Consider the following 16,011-nt stretch of genomic DNA (forward strand, 5'->3'; position numbering starts at 1 on the left):
AATAAGAATACCAAATAAGAACACTATAAGAAAATAAAATTACAGGCCATAATCCTAATGAATCTGATATAAAAATTCTTAAAATACCAACAAACCAGATTCAGTAGCATATTAAAAAGATCATACACCATGATCAAGTGGGATTTATTCCAGTGGTGCAAAGATAGTTCAACATCTGCAAATCAGTGTGATACACATTAACAAAATGAAGGATAAAAATCATATAATCATCTCAATAGATGTAGAAAAATTCAACAGACTTTCATAATAAAAACTCTGAACAGAATGGATATAGAAGGAATATACCTCAACATAATAAAGCTCATATATAACAAGCTCACAGCTAACATGATACTGAATGTTGAAAGGTGGAAAGTGTTTCCTCTAAGATCAGGAACAAAACAAGGGTGCCCACTTCCACTACTTCTATTCTTCAATGTACTAAAGTCCTAGTCAGAGCCATTAGGGAAGAAAAAAATAAACAAAAGGCATTCAAATTGGAAAGGAAGAAGTAAAAATTTCTGTTTTCAGATGACATAATCTTATATATAGAAAATCCTAAAAACTCCACGAAAAACTATTAGCACTGACAAATTCAGCAAAATTTCAGAATACAAACAACATACAAAAATAAGTTGTGATTGTATACACTAATAATGAACTAATGAAGAAAGAAATAAAATAACACAGTCCCATTTAAAATAGCATCAAAAACAATAATATACTTAGGAATAAAGTTAATCAGTGAGGTGAAAGATCTATATACTGAAAACTATAAAACAATGATGAAGGAAATTGAAGTGAAAAAATAATTTGAAAATTCAAGCAAAGTATTTCTGTTAAAATGTCAATGTTACAGTCACCTATAGATTTACTGAAATCTCTATCAAAATACTAATGGTACTGCTTAAAAAAAGAGAAAAAATGTGTATGAAACCACAAAAGGCCCCAAATAGCTACAGCAATTCTGAGAAACAAGAACAAAGCTGGAAGCATCACGCTTCCTGATTTCAACTTACATTACAAAGCTATACTAATCAAAGTAGTATGGTACTAACATAAAAACAGGTACAAAGACCAATGGAAAAGAATTGAAAACTGATAAATAAACCCATGCATATTAACTAATATTTGATAAGGGAGCCAAGAACACACAATGAGGAAAGGACTGTCTCTTTAATAAATGGTGCTGGGAAAACAGGAACACACAAAAGAATGAAACTTTACCACTATCTTATCCCATTCACAAAAATCAACTCAAAATGGATTAAAGACTTTAAAGTAGTACCTGAAGCTATAAAATTCCTAGAAAAAAATTAGGGAAAATTCTCCTTAACACTGATTTTGGCAATGATTGTTTTGGATACAACAGCAAAAGCACAAGTAGCAAAAGCAAAAATCAAGAAGTGAGACTACATCAAACTAAAAAACTTCAGCACAGCAAAAGACACCATTGACAAAATGAAAAGGAAACATATGGAAAGGGAGAAAATATTTGTAATCCTTATATCTGATAAGGGGTTAATATCTAAAATATATAAAGATCTCATATAACTCAATAGCAAAAAATAATAATAATAACCCAATTAAAAAATGGGCAGAGGACTTAAATATACATTTTTTCCAAAGAAGACATACAAGTGGCCAACAGGTACATTCACGTTACTAATCATCAGGGAAATTCAAATCAAAATCACAATGAGATAACACCTTAAATTTGTTAAAGTGTCTACTATTTAAAAGAAAAATTAGTGATAACAAACGCTGGTGAAAATGCAAAGAGGGAACAGTTGTGCACTGTTGATGGGAATGTAAACTGGTACAGACACTATGGAAAACAGTATGGAGGTTCCTCAAAAAATTTAAAATGAACTACAAAATGATCCAGAAATCCCACTTCTGAGTATATATCCAAAGGAAATGAAATCATTATCTTCAAAATATATCTGTACCATGTTATTGCAGTATTATTCATGATAACCAAGGTTTGAAAACAACTTAAGTGTCCATCAACAAATGGATAAAGAAAATGTGATACACAAACACACACACACACACAGAGGAATATTTTTCAGCCTTAAGAAAAAGGAAATCCTGCTATTTGTGACAACATGGGGGGCATTATGCTAGGTGAAATAAGCTAGACAAAGGAATATAAATACTGCATGGTATCACTTATATGTGGAATCTTTATTAAAAACTTAAACTCATAGAAACAGAAAGTAGAATATTAGTTGCCAGGGACTGAGGGGTGGAAACATAGGGAAAAGTTGGTAAAAGGGTACAAATTTTCATTTATAAGATGAACAAGGTTCAAGGATCTAACGTATAGCATGGTGACAATAGTTGACCATACTGTATTCTATAATTAAGGTTAGCTAAGAGAGTAGATCTTAAGCATTCTCACACACACACGCGCAGAAGGGGTAAATATGTGATGGATGTGTTAATTAACCCGATTATGAGAATCCTTTCACAACATATACATATATAAAATCATCACAATGTACAATTAAATATATTAGGATTTTGTCAATTATACTTCAATAAAGCTGAAAAAAGAAAAAAAGTTTATATATTAGGGGTAGATAAAAATATCCCAGAGTTATAAAATATAGAAATTAAGTAGACCATCTATTTGCTCACAGAATGCACAAGTATGTGAATCAGATACACAAAAACATAACAGAAATTAGTATCAGAAGATAACCTTAAAATAAAAACACATAAAAGGCAAATTTTAAAATAAAGCATTCCTAAATGGCACAGACTAAAGAAAAAATGAAAATTTCAATTACAAATTATTTTAACATTAGGAACAATTAGAAAATCTTATATAAAAGCTGATGATTGTGATAAAAGCTGTACTCAATGGGGAAAAAATCATGATATTTGGAGTCATTTTTTTTTTAAATGAATGAAAATCAAAGAACAAGATATTCAACTCAATAAACTAGAGGAGATCAATAAAGTTCAATAAAATAACCCTAAGAAAAATAGCAGTAATGAATCAATAAAAATAAACACAGAACCAGATATTCATTAAATAAGATAGAAAAGGATCAATAAAATAACCCTAAGGAAAATTAGAAAAATGAATTAATAAAAATAAAAGAAGAAAAAAGGGCAATGAGATAAAAACCATCAGATCATCTCAACAGATGCAGAAAAAGTATTTGACAAAATTCAACACCCATTTATAATAAACTTTCAATAAAATGGGTACAGCAGAAACAGGCCTCAGTATAATAAAGGCCATATATGACAAACCCACAGCTAATATCATACTCAATGATGAACACCAAAAGCTATTCCTCTAAAATCAGGAAAAAGGCAAGGATACCCACTACTGCCATTCTTATCAACATAGTATTAGAAGTCCTGGCCAGAGCAATTAGGAAGGAAAAAGAAATAAAAGGCATCCAAATTGAAAAGGAAGAAGTAAAACTGTCACTATTTGTGGATGATATCATTTTATATATAGAAAACTCTACAGACTCCACCAAAAAACTATTAGAAATAATAAACACAGTAAAGTTGTGGGGGATAAAATCAATATACAAAAATCTGTTGTATTTCTATACACTAACAATGAGCTAGCAGAAAGAGATAGTAAGAAAACAATCTCATTTACAATCATAACAAAGAGAGTAAAATACCTAGAAATAAATTTAACCAAGGAGGTGAAAGACCTGTAATCTGAAATCTGCAAGACATTGTTGGAAGAACTGAAGAAGACAAAAATAAATAGAAAGATATCTCGTGCTCATGGATTGGAAGAATTAACATTGTTAAAATGTCCATATTACCTTAAACAACCTACAGATTTAGTGCAATCTTTTTGTTTGTTTGTTTGTTTTTGTTTTTGTTTTTTTGCAGTACGCGGGCCTCTCACTGCCGCGGCCTCTCCCGTTGCGGAGCACAGGCTCCAGATACGCAGGCTCAGCGGCATGGCTCACGGGCCCAGCCGCCCCGCAGCATGTGGGATCTTCCCGGACCGGGGCACAAACCCGTGTCCCCTGCATCAGCAGGCAGACCCTCAACCACTGCGCCACCAGGGAAGCCCAGATTCAGTGCAATCTTGACCAAAATCCAAAGAACATTTTTCACAGAAATAGAACCAAAAAATTCTAAAATTTATATGGAACCATAAAAGACCCCAAATAGCTAAAGCAATCCTGAGGGAAAAAATAAAGCTGGAGGTAGCACACTCCCTGATTTCAAACTATATCACAAAGGCACAGTAATCAAAACAGCAAGATACTGGCAGAAAAACAGATATATAGATCAAAGGAACAGAATTGAGAGCCCAAAAATAAACCCACACATATATAAACAATTAATTTATGACAAAGGAGCAAAGAACATATGATGGAGAAAGGATAGTCTCTTCAATAAATGATGTTGGAAAAACAACAGCCACATGCAAGAAAATGAAACTACAAAACTATCTCTCACCATACACAAAAATCAATTCAAAATGGATTAATGACTTGAATGTAAGACCTGAAACCATAATCCTAGGAAAAAACATAGGCCATATGCTCTTTGACATCAGTTTTAGCAATACCTTACTAGATATGTCTCCTTAGGAAAGAGAAACAAAAGCAAAAATAAACAAATGGCACTACATCAAACTAAAAAGATTTTGCACAACAAAGGAAACTATCAACAAAATGAAAACACAACCTATCCAATGGGAGAAGATATCTATAAATCATTTATCTGATATAGATTAATATCCAAGATATATAAAGGATTCATACAAGCCAATAACAAAAAAAAAGCAACCTGATTAAAAAATGGGCAAAGGAGTTGAGTAGACATTTTTTCCAAAGAAGACATACAGATGGCCAACAGGCACATGAAAAGGTGTTCAACATCACTAATTATTATGGAAATGCAAATCAAAATCACGAGATATCTCTTCACACCTGTTAGAATAGCTATTATCAAAAAGGCAAGAAATAACAAGTGTTGGCTAAGATGTGGAGAAAAAAGGAAACCTCATGCACTCTTGGTGGGAATGTAAGTTGGTGCAGCCACTATGGAAAACAGTATGGGGAGTCCTCAAAAAATTAATAAGAGAATTACCATATGATCCAGGAATTCCACTTCTGGGTATTTATCCAAAAAATATGAAAACATTAATTCAAAAAGGCATCTGCATTGCTATGTTCATCACAGTATTATTTACAATAGCCAAGATATGGAAGCAACATAAGTGCCCTGAATGGATGAATGGGTAAAGAAGATGTGGTGTGTGTGTGTGTATATGTGTGTGTTTATATATTATATACTATATAATATATATAATATATATACATACATAATAATATATAACACACATATACATGTGTGTATATATACACACACACACAAAATGCAATATGACTCAGCCATTAAAAAGAGGAAATCTTGCCATTTGTGACATGGATAGACCTTGAGGGTACTATGCTAAGTGAAATAAGTCAGACAGAGAAAGACAAATACTGTATGATTTCATTTGTATGTGGAATGTAAAAACCAAACAAACAAAATAAATAAATGAACAAATAAAAATAAACACTTAAATACAGAGAACAGAGTGGTAGTTACCAGAGGGTAAGGGGTAGGGGGAGGAGCATAAAATGGGTAAAGGAGATCAATTGTACAGCGATGGATGGAAACTAAATTTTTATTGGTGAACCCACTGTAGTGTATATAGAAGTAGAAATATAATGCTGTGCACATGAAACGTCTATAATGTTATAAACCAATATTACCTCAATATTTTTTTTTAAAAAGAGCAATGAAGTAAGTAAAACCAAAGCTAAGCAAGAAAGAAAAAATTCAAATTTCATTGAAAATTACAAGGTAGATAAAGCCAAATAAGATTGAAAATATCATAAAAGAACAGTATATACGACCCCATTTTGATTAACATGATAATCCTGATGCAGACAATAATGTAAGAAAATATAAATTAACAAAAGTGATCTAGAAAGAAATAGCAACCAAAATATAATAGAACACATATATAGCATTAAAAGCTTTTGGAAAATCTATCTTTAAAAAAAGGAAAAAGGTACAGATTATTTAAGAAGCAAATTATTTTAAAATTACGCTACATCTCACAACATAGATAAACATGAAAGGCTACCATACCCATTTTACCTAAATATTATAAACCTGATACCAAACCTGACAATGATTTTTTTTAAAGATATCTTACTTTTATTAGAATGAAAACATAAGTAAAATATTTATATAAAATCCAATTAAGAAAAAAGTCAAAACTAAATAAGAGTTCTAAATACTTAAAACAATAAGACAGAGGCAGAATTATTTTTCATAGTAATTCTTTTCCTTAAAATATCAAAGGAAAAAGCTATAATGGAAGATAAGCCATTCTAGACAATAAAGCATATTAGAAACTATAGCAATGAATATATATTAGCTCCAGACAAGAAAGATAAAGGATTGAAAGAAAAAGATTAGCTGCCGAAGATAAATATGCTAAATATTTATAGTATAAAATTTTACTGTAAGAAAATGTGACATTTCAAATCACTGAAGAAGGTTTAGGTGAATCACAACATTATGAAGAAAAATGGCATGTACGTGTCCTGCAAGTATTCAAGTCACAAGGGGAGAGGCAAAGTTCCAGAGGCTAGCCTCCAAATTCAGCCAGACCAACCATTTGAAATCAAGCAGCTCATCGACCATGCCCCTGGGACCACATATGTGCATCAACCCTGTCTTCACTTCCATCCTTTTCCTTCCTCCTCATCCCTCATTTGCCACTGTCCCAGCATCACACTAGCTTAGAAAAGAGAATAATCACAATGTCCCCACAGATCATACCCCCCAAAATTAACCAAAATAATATAGCAAGGAGAAATCGATAAAGAAATCTTTTTGTTCAGATGTCATTTCTTGTTTTCACGACACTTAAAAAATAGAGATGTTTCTATTCTATTTATGTAGAAGAGAAGGAATATTTAATCTCATAAAATGCTATAGAGAAAAAGAGAATATAAATTCTGCCTCAACATATGAGAAATACTTTTAAATCCAAAAGTCCAGTAATTTCCAAACTCTATCATGTTTGACTTTCCAACTAACCTTCTTTTTTTCAATTTGTTCTATAATATAACATTTTGTGAAACTGAATTTAAATTAATTTTATTTTGAGAAGTGTCCAATATTCCTTGTTGAATTCTGCAGTACCAAATATCCAGGAGAGGAAGTTTCTAAACTATTCTATCCCACACTCATCTGGAGCTGGTTTTAACCTTGCTGTAGACATTTAACAATAGTCCAATTTTTAAAAAAATAATAATAATAACAAATCTTTGGTAATTGGTCACAAAACTAATGCCGTTATAAGATTATCAACCCATCATATAAAAAGAAAAGCCAGAAACCCCACAACGGCTTGTGTTTCTAAAAGATGCCACAGATGCAAAATGTGTTCAAAGTGCAGTTTAGGATACTCTCCAATGAATGTTACACCATAACTCAGCATGGTTCATAATTATGGTACTATGGAAAGAGCCAAAGAAGAAAACTGCATCTGTATTCTTTTTAACCATTTTTCTCCCAGATGCCCAAAGAGCATTCAGACAGCAAAACAAATGCCCTGTGACAGAGCTGAGGGATTCAAAATTGAAAATTCCCCTTGACTCTCAATCTTATTTTCTAGGTAACAAACCTACCCCACCATTATCAACATTAGCCCTCAATATTCTACCATTCTTCCTCTCAGTGATGTAGCTATGGTTAAACTCTTCTCTGAAAAATAGTAACTTGGCAGATGACAACCAAGTAGAATAGCTATTTATGTTGTTTCTGTCTTCATGTCTTATAAACATATTGAGATCTGAAAGTACATGGCTTTCTGCCTAGATACTCACTGTTTTGTTTATTCTAAAGTGCTTGGTGAGAATCCGTTAATATCACTTAAATCTTATTTGGGGAGAATCCGCAGAAAAGCCACTAATACACAAATTGATAAATGTTGTTTTTGCCCTCCTTCAGCATCTTCCCCCTGAGAGACAACCTGGGGACAAGAAGAGACAGGAATTGTAGTAGGAAATTAAATTTGAATTCTAATTACAATGAATTCAGTTTCCTACAACGGCAACACCCAAGAGCACCACATTTATAGAAGAATAGAAGTGTGGTAGTCACTGTTCACGAGTCTAGCCATAAACAATTGAACAAACGAAAACCTGTAGTCTGAAACCTTGACGTTACAAATCAATTTAGGAAAAAACATTTGAAATAGGTAAGCACATTGGTAGATTAGATGCAGAGAAAGATCCATGGGCTTTCTCTCTTCTTCTTGAAATTTAGAAATAGATAAATTATTTTCAATCAATTCTTTACTCCGATAAGAATGCACACTTGCTTGGGGTTATAATATTTCTCAGCAGAGAACAGTGAAAGCACAGCTATTGCAAAAGAAAAGATACATTCTTTCTGTCTTCATAGGGTTACTAGATGAAGATATCCAGGACTCTCAGGCCACTGGGATATGTTGAAATGTAAGACATCGATGGTGCCACATCTAATGGAGGTGAAAATGTAAGGCGACAACTTTTAGTCCCACAAAGCAATGCTAACTCGTTATATATCCTACAACCATGTTGATTACTGGCTAGATTATTGAATACAACACTTTGGTCACTAGGTAAGACTGGTGGACTGGTTAACATCATGATAAAAAGTTTTTTTTTTTTGGCTGCATTGGGTCTTCGTTGCTGTGCGCGGGCTTTTCTCTAGTTGCGGCAAATAGGGGCTACTCTTCGTTGTGGTGCTCGGGCTTCTCATTGCGGTGGCTTCTCTTGTTGTGGAGCATGGGCTCTAGGCGTGCGGGCTTCAGTAGTTGTGGCACACGGGCTTCAGTAGTTGTGGCTTGTGGGCTCTAGAAAGCAGGCTCAGTAGTTGTGGCACACGGGCTTAGTTGCTCTGTGGCATGTGGGATCTTCCTGGATCAGGGCTCAAACCCGTGTCCCCTGCATTGGCAGGTGGATTCTTAACCACTGCACCACCAGGGAAACCCCTAAAAAGATTTTAAATACGGTGTTGTTTTTTTTTTCTATTTAAATCCAAAATCTAACACAAATGTAATATTATTTGAGAGCACTTCTTTCTTCTCCTTGAGTTTACATTAAGGTTTATAGAAATGAACTGGTTGATTTGTGAGTGTGTGTGCTTTTTTTCTTCCTTGAGAAGTAGGTAAGAATAATCTATAACCACTAATGCTTGATTCAGCTGCCCTATTGGAATGGCATCCTGGAGACCCCCTTCATCCTTCAAATGCTCTTCTTTGTGGATTTCCATTATCTGCCTCTCAATGGGAAGTCTTCCCAACATTGGCCCTCTCTTTGACCTTACAGTTATTAAATCAAACAAAACAATAATCCCACTTTAGCAGCCTTTTTTGGATCCCATCCAGAGAATTACATTGTGAACACCTCATTTCAAGAAGAAAAATAAAAACCAAAAATGTTCGCTAAAAATGATGGCCAGGGTGGTGGAAGTTTTGGGAATGATCACATAGGAATGATTCCTGGTGGAACTGATCAGGAGGCTAACCTGGGGGACAGAGGGCTTAGAGTCTGAAGAGCCCATGACTGAGGGAGAGGGAGTAAATTTCTTCTGTGATGCTCCAATGGGCATGTAGCACAGACTGGCTAGATGCTAAACAAACCCACATCTTCCCAGGCACACAGCTGAACTATAGGCATACCTCATTTTATTTTGCTTTGCAGATATTGAGTTTTTTCAAATTGAAGGTTTGTGGCAACCCTGGCCTATCGGTACCATTTTTCCAAGGGCATTTGCTCACTTCATGTCTCTATGTCACCTTTTGGAAATTCTCATAATATTTCAAACTTCTGCATTATTATTATACTTGTTACAGTGATTAGTGATCAGTGATCTTTGGTGTTACTCTTGTAATGGTTTTGGGGCGCCATGAACCACACCCATATAAGATGGTGAACTTAATCTAATATAAATGTTGTGTGCATTCTGACTCCACTGACCGGCCGTCCCCCTGTCTCTCTCCTTCTCCCCAGGCCTCCCTATTCCCTGAGACACAAGATTGAATTTAGGCTAATTAATAACCCTACAGCGGTCTCTAAGGGTTCAAGTGAAAGAAAGAGTCGCACATCTTTCTCTTTAAATCAAAAGCTAGAAATGATTAAGCTCAGTGAGGAAGGCATGTGGAAAGCCAAGACAGGCTAAAAGCTGGAGATTCTGAGCCAACAGTTAACCAAGCTGTGAATGCAAAGGAAAAGTTCTTGAAGGAAATTAAAAGTGCTACTCCAGTGAACACGCAGATAATAGGAAAGTGAAACAGACTTATTGCTGATATGGAGAAAGTTTTAGTGGTCTGGATAGAAAACCAAATCAGCCACAGCATTACCTTAAACCAAAGCCTAATCCAGAGCAAGGCCCTGACTCTTTAATTCTATGAAGGCTGAGAGAGGTGAGGAAGCTGCAGAAGTTTCAAGCTAGCAGAGATTGGCTCGTGAGGTTTAAGGAAAGAAGCCATCGTCATAACAAATGTGCCAGGTGAAGCAGCAAGTGCTGATGCAGAAGCTGCAGAAAGTTACCAAGATCTACCCAAGATCATTAATGAAGGTGGCTACACTGAACAACAGATTTTTAATGGAGATGAAACAGCCTTATATTAGAAGAAGATGCCACCTAGGACTTTCATAGCTAGAGGGGAGAAGCCAACACCTGGCTTCAAAGCTACAAAGGAGAAGCTGACTCTCTTGTCAGGGGCTAATAGAGCTGGTGACTTTAAGTTGAAGCCAATGCTCATTTCCCTTTCCGAAAATCCTAGGGCCCTTTAGAATTACACTAAATCTACTCTGTGCTGTATAAATGGAACTGCAAAACCTGGATGACAGCACATCTACTTAGAACATGGTTTACTGAATGTTTTAAGCCTACTGTTGAGACCCACTGCTCAGAAAAATATTACCCACTCCTTTCAAAAAATTACTGCTCAGGCTTCCCTGGTGGCGCAGTGGTTGAGAGTCCGCCTGCCGATGCAGGGGACGTGGGTTCGTGCCCCGGTCTGGAAAGATCCCACTTGCTGCGGAGCGGCTGGGCCCGTGAGCCATGGCCGCTGAGCCTGCACGTCTGGAGCCTGTGCTCCGCAACGGGAGAGGCCACAACAGTGAGAGGCCCGCGTACCGAAAAAAAAAAAAAAGTAAAAGATTACTGCTCAGTGACTGAGCACCTAGTCACCCAAGAGCTCTGATGGAGATGTACAACAAGATTAATGTTGTTTTCATGCCTGCTAACACAACATCGATTCTGCAGCCCAAGGACCAAGGAGAAACTTTGATTTTCAGGTCTTATTTAAGATAACCATTTTGTGAGGCTGTAACTGCCATAGATAGTGATTCCTCTGATGAATATGTACAAATTAAATAGAAAGCCTTCTGGAAAAGATTTACCATTCTAGATGCCATTAAGAACATTCGTGATTCATGGGAAGAGGTCAAAATATCAACATTAACAGAAGTTTGGAAGAAGCTGATTCCAACCTTATGGATGACTTGGATGGGTTCAAGACTTCAGTGGAGGAAGTAACTGCAGATGTGGTGGAAACAGCAAGAGAACTAGAATTAGAAGTGGAGCCTGAAGATGTGACTGAATTACTACAATCTCCGGATAAAACTTCAACGGACGAGGAATCGCTTCTTATGGATCAGCAAAGAAAGTAGTTTCTTGAGATGGAATCTACTCCTGGTGAAGACTATTGAAATTACAACAAAGGATTTACAGTATTAAATAAATTTGGCTGCTAAAGCAGCAGCAGGGTTTGAGAGGATTGACTCTAAAGGGTAAAATGCTATCAAACAGTACTGCATGCTACAGAGAAAACGTTCATGAAGGGAAGAGTCGATCATTGGGGCAAACTTCACTGTTGTCGTATTTTGAGAAAGTGCCACTGCCACCCAGCCTTCAGCAACCACCACCCTGACCAGTCAGCAGCCATCAACACTGAGGCAAGACCCCCCACCAGCCAGAAAACTATGACTCACTGAAGGCTCAGATGACGGTTAGCGATTCTTAGCCATGAAGTATTTTTTAATTAAGATGTATACATTGGGTTTTTTTAGACATAATGCTATCACACGCTTAATACACTTATTAGAAAATGTAAATATAACTTTTCTATGCACTGAGAAACAAACAAATGTGTGTGGCTCACTTTATTGCGATACTCACTTTATTGCCGTGGTCTGGAACCAAACCCACGATATCTCCAAGGGAAGCCTGTATATTTCCCAATCTAACGCTTGCAGTGTGATTCTCCACATTCTCCTGAGAGTGTATGAGGAGCGGTCGATAGATCTGAGCCTTACTCAGGCTAGATCTCTGATATCCTTCTTATTCCTGAACCTTCCTTTATGAGCTCCTTCTCTTACTCTGAGCCTTCGCCCATCTCCTTAAACACCTGCGTTTGTGAAGTTACTAAAGGTTTCTTTTATAAATTTTGTATGAATACAATCCCTCCCCGGCCAAACAAAAAGTTCTTCAAGAGGAAAAACAAAATCCTTTTGTATGTGCTCCTGTGCTCCCACCAAGATACCTGGTAGCACACTCTATACATAGGAAATGAAATTTCTCACTTAGGCAGTTGCCGTTAGCCAACTGAGGCCAACACATTAAAATAAGCATTTCTAGTGATGAGAGACACATTTCTAATCTCCAGGTGTTTGTCCCTTGTCTTCCTCAGCCAAAAAACAAACATTTAGAAAAGGAGGCGCCATTTGCTGAGCTAGTTTCACATTCGTAGAAGCATCTGTTCGTCTTCTTGAGTGGGTAGGAAAATTGCAGAGGCCTAACATCAATGGATCAACAGCAAAAATGAAAACCCAGCAAACTTAGTGCACCATTTTATGCAAACCCTGATATCCTTTTAAAATAATCTCTAATGTTTAACTCAGCCCAGGCCTCAGTGTTTAAACAAAATAAATTGGTAAATTTTCCTCATGTGAAAAAGGAAAATTTCCCCTCAGCCAGTTCACTTAATAAGTATATACACATTCAGAGATCTTTTAAAATTTACATTTTTATGTTCAAATGAGTATTCTCCTTCCAGTCTCTCCAAACAGTCTGAAAATCAATCACTTAAAAAAAAAATCCTTCCCACCTTTGTCAAATTCTTTCCTCTTACTTATACAATACAGACGTTAACTTGGATTTTTCATAAAACATGGATACACCATGGAGTGTTTATATAACAGCATAAGAAAATGAATATCCCCAAGCTTCTGGAGAACGGGCCCTTAACAGTGACCAGGAATTCCACTACTTTTCTCAAGCCAGCTCACACCCACTCTTTTCCACAATTACCATATATCAAATTCTCTCAGCTCTCCTCACACCTCCACCTCTCCTTCCTGCTCCCTCACAGACAAAGATACTGCCTTTTGCTTTACAGGAAAATAGAATTCCTAGGAGGGGAACTCCCTCATCCTCTTCATACCAAGCACGCAAACATGGACATCTCTGCAAATCTTTTCCTGTCTATTCCCCATCTCATGAGCCAACACTATTCATGATCCTTTTTCTCTCCCAAATAGCGGCCAGCTTCCTATTCATTAAATATTTACCATTGACTTTTAAACACACTCAAGTCTCTCCCATCTTATATAAATAACCTTTCCCAAATCCTACATGTTCTATTTGCTGTTCTCTTCTCATAAGACTTATCTTTTTTGACTGTATCCAATTTCACAACCCTCACTCACTCTTCACCCTGCTCCGATCTGTCTTTTTTCCTCATCCTTCCACAAAAAAAACAGCTCTTACTAAGATCACCAGTGACTTCCATGCCAATAACTCCAAAGGACTTTTTCAAACTCACATTACTTGACTCTGCTGGTCACTCCATCTTCATCAAAGCATATCTTCCCTTTGTTTTCATGACACTAGTAGTTTCCTTCCTATCTTTTGTGATATTCTTCTACAACCTTTGTAAGTTGATCTTCCTTCAAACAGCCATGAAATGAAGTTCTTCAAGGCTTGGTTCTAGGCTCTGCTTTTTTTTTGTCACTCCCTAGTAGCTCTCTAGGCAATGGCACCCATGATCATGATGTCATTGACCACCTCCATACTTATGATACACAAGGTATATTCTAGTCCAGGCCTCTCCTCTAGGCTCCAGAAATATAGATTGAAATGTTAACTTGTAGTTTCTGCTTGTCTCAAAGTCACCCCAAACCCAGCATGTTCAGAATTGAACTTGAAATCTGCCTCCCAAATCTCACCTGCTTGCAGTGTCTCTATCTCACTGAATGATGCCACCAACTATCCAACTTACTTTTCTTCTCCTGACCCTATATTCAATCTATCACTGATTTTCACCCATTTCACCTCCTAACTACTTCTGAAACCCATCCCCTGCTCTTCATCTTCAAGCTACCACTTTAATCCAAGCTCTATCATATCTAGCCTTGTAACTTCTACAATTTTCTACTGGTCTTCCCCAGGTACACCTTGGCTGCCTGACAATCCTGTCTGCATTGAGCTGAAAGGAGCTGTTTAAATCACGAATCTAACTTTATCACTCACATATTTTCAGTGACTCTCCTTTGCCCTTAAGATTAAAGATATTTACTAGGACCTGAAGGCCTTGCTTAGTCTGGCCTTTGACTGTCTTTCAGACCTCATCTAGAATCTTACCCCAATGGGCTCTCTCCCTCCACCTCTCCCCGGAGGTCACTCTGGCCTTCCCTTCAGCCCCTGGAATTTCAATGACCTGACCTGCTAAAGGAGCTTTTTTTCTTCACCACCCCATCATTTACCTGGTTAATGCCTAGTTACAAACTCTCCTATTATTCTCTCTAGTAGTATCGTGTACCTGACTTTCATGGTGTTTGTTCCAATTTTCTATTGCAACGGGTTATTACCTTCATATTGTAACATTTTTTACAATGTACCTAGTATCTATCATAATATAGTGGGAGTACCTCTACTGTAGGAACTATGTTCATTAATTTTTGTATCCGCAGGACCCAGCACAGTGCCTAAAATATACTCAAAACATGTCTGTTAAAACGATGGAAGAAATGTTGACCCAGACTCAAAGATGCTGGGTTCAACGTGTAGGCTGTGCAATTAGATCTATAAACCCAAATTCTGGCTTACTAATTGTGTGATTACAGACAAACTACTTAGTTTCACTAAGCCTCTATAAAATGAGAGTGATAATACCCAACCTCATATGGTTACTGTGAGAATAAAGTGAGATAATTCTTATGAAACCTAGTTTTGCAATTCTAATACCTCAGGGTACACCTAAGGTATACTCATGGAGATTATTATTTTCAAACAAATAAACAAGGTACACTGCTTTGAACCACCTCTGAGACTCTGCACACAGAGGGAGTATACATCATGGTCCCTTCACATAGCTCTACGTGCCAGCATCCCTGTCAAAGAACAATGTGGCGTACAGAATGAACATTGGGATTTATGCTCTAAACCAAGACAGTCAGCAGGGCTCCCTGAGACAACCTGGAATGCCATCAGGTAAGTGGCCTTTTCCCAAGGAAGTTAACTGAAACTAACATCCCACCTAGCTTAAGTCACAGCCTTCCGAGATATAATACTTTGATGTAACAACCCAGCTGAGATTTGAAGGTAAAAAATGGCTCTGCAGGGGCTTCCCTGGTGGCGCAGTGGTTGAGAGACCGCCTGCCGATGCGGGGGACGCGGGTTCGTGCCCCGGTCCAGGAGGATCCCATATGCCGCGGAGCGGCTGGGCCCGTGGGCCATGGCCGCTGAGCCTGCGCGTCCGGAGCCTGTGCTTCGCGACGGGAGAGGCCACAGCAGTGAGAGGCCCGCGTACGCAAAAAAAAAAAAAAAAAAAAAAGGCTCTGCAGAGGGCCTATAGGAATTCATACCAACCCTCTTAACAATCAAATCTAAAAGTTTCCTTAAGATTATATACCTTCCTTGGGTATACCCAACACTCAAACTCAG

General features: G+C 37.0%; 1 protein-coding gene across 3 annotated transcripts in view; it reads right to left on the reverse strand.

Moving 5' to 3' along the window:
* PDE4D (phosphodiesterase 4D) overlaps positions 1-16,011 on the reverse strand; it is a 1,450,167-nt gene that overhangs the window by 1,261,938 nt on the left and 172,218 nt on the right. The window contains exon 2 of one of the 3 annotated variants that reach the window (XM_060295795.1): positions 7,899-8,044. The exons of the other annotated variants lie outside the window; for them this stretch is intronic. The gene's annotated coding sequence lies outside the window, so the exon portion shown is untranslated. The remainder of the gene's footprint in view (positions 1-7,898; positions 8,045-16,011) is intronic. 3 annotated transcript variants of the gene reach the window in all.

The sequence above is a fragment of the Globicephala melas genome, chromosome 3, assembly GCF_963455315.2.
Source record: "Globicephala melas chromosome 3, mGloMel1.2, whole genome shotgun sequence".
NCBI classification, from domain to species: Eukaryota; Metazoa; Chordata; class Mammalia; order Artiodactyla; family Delphinidae; genus Globicephala; species Globicephala melas.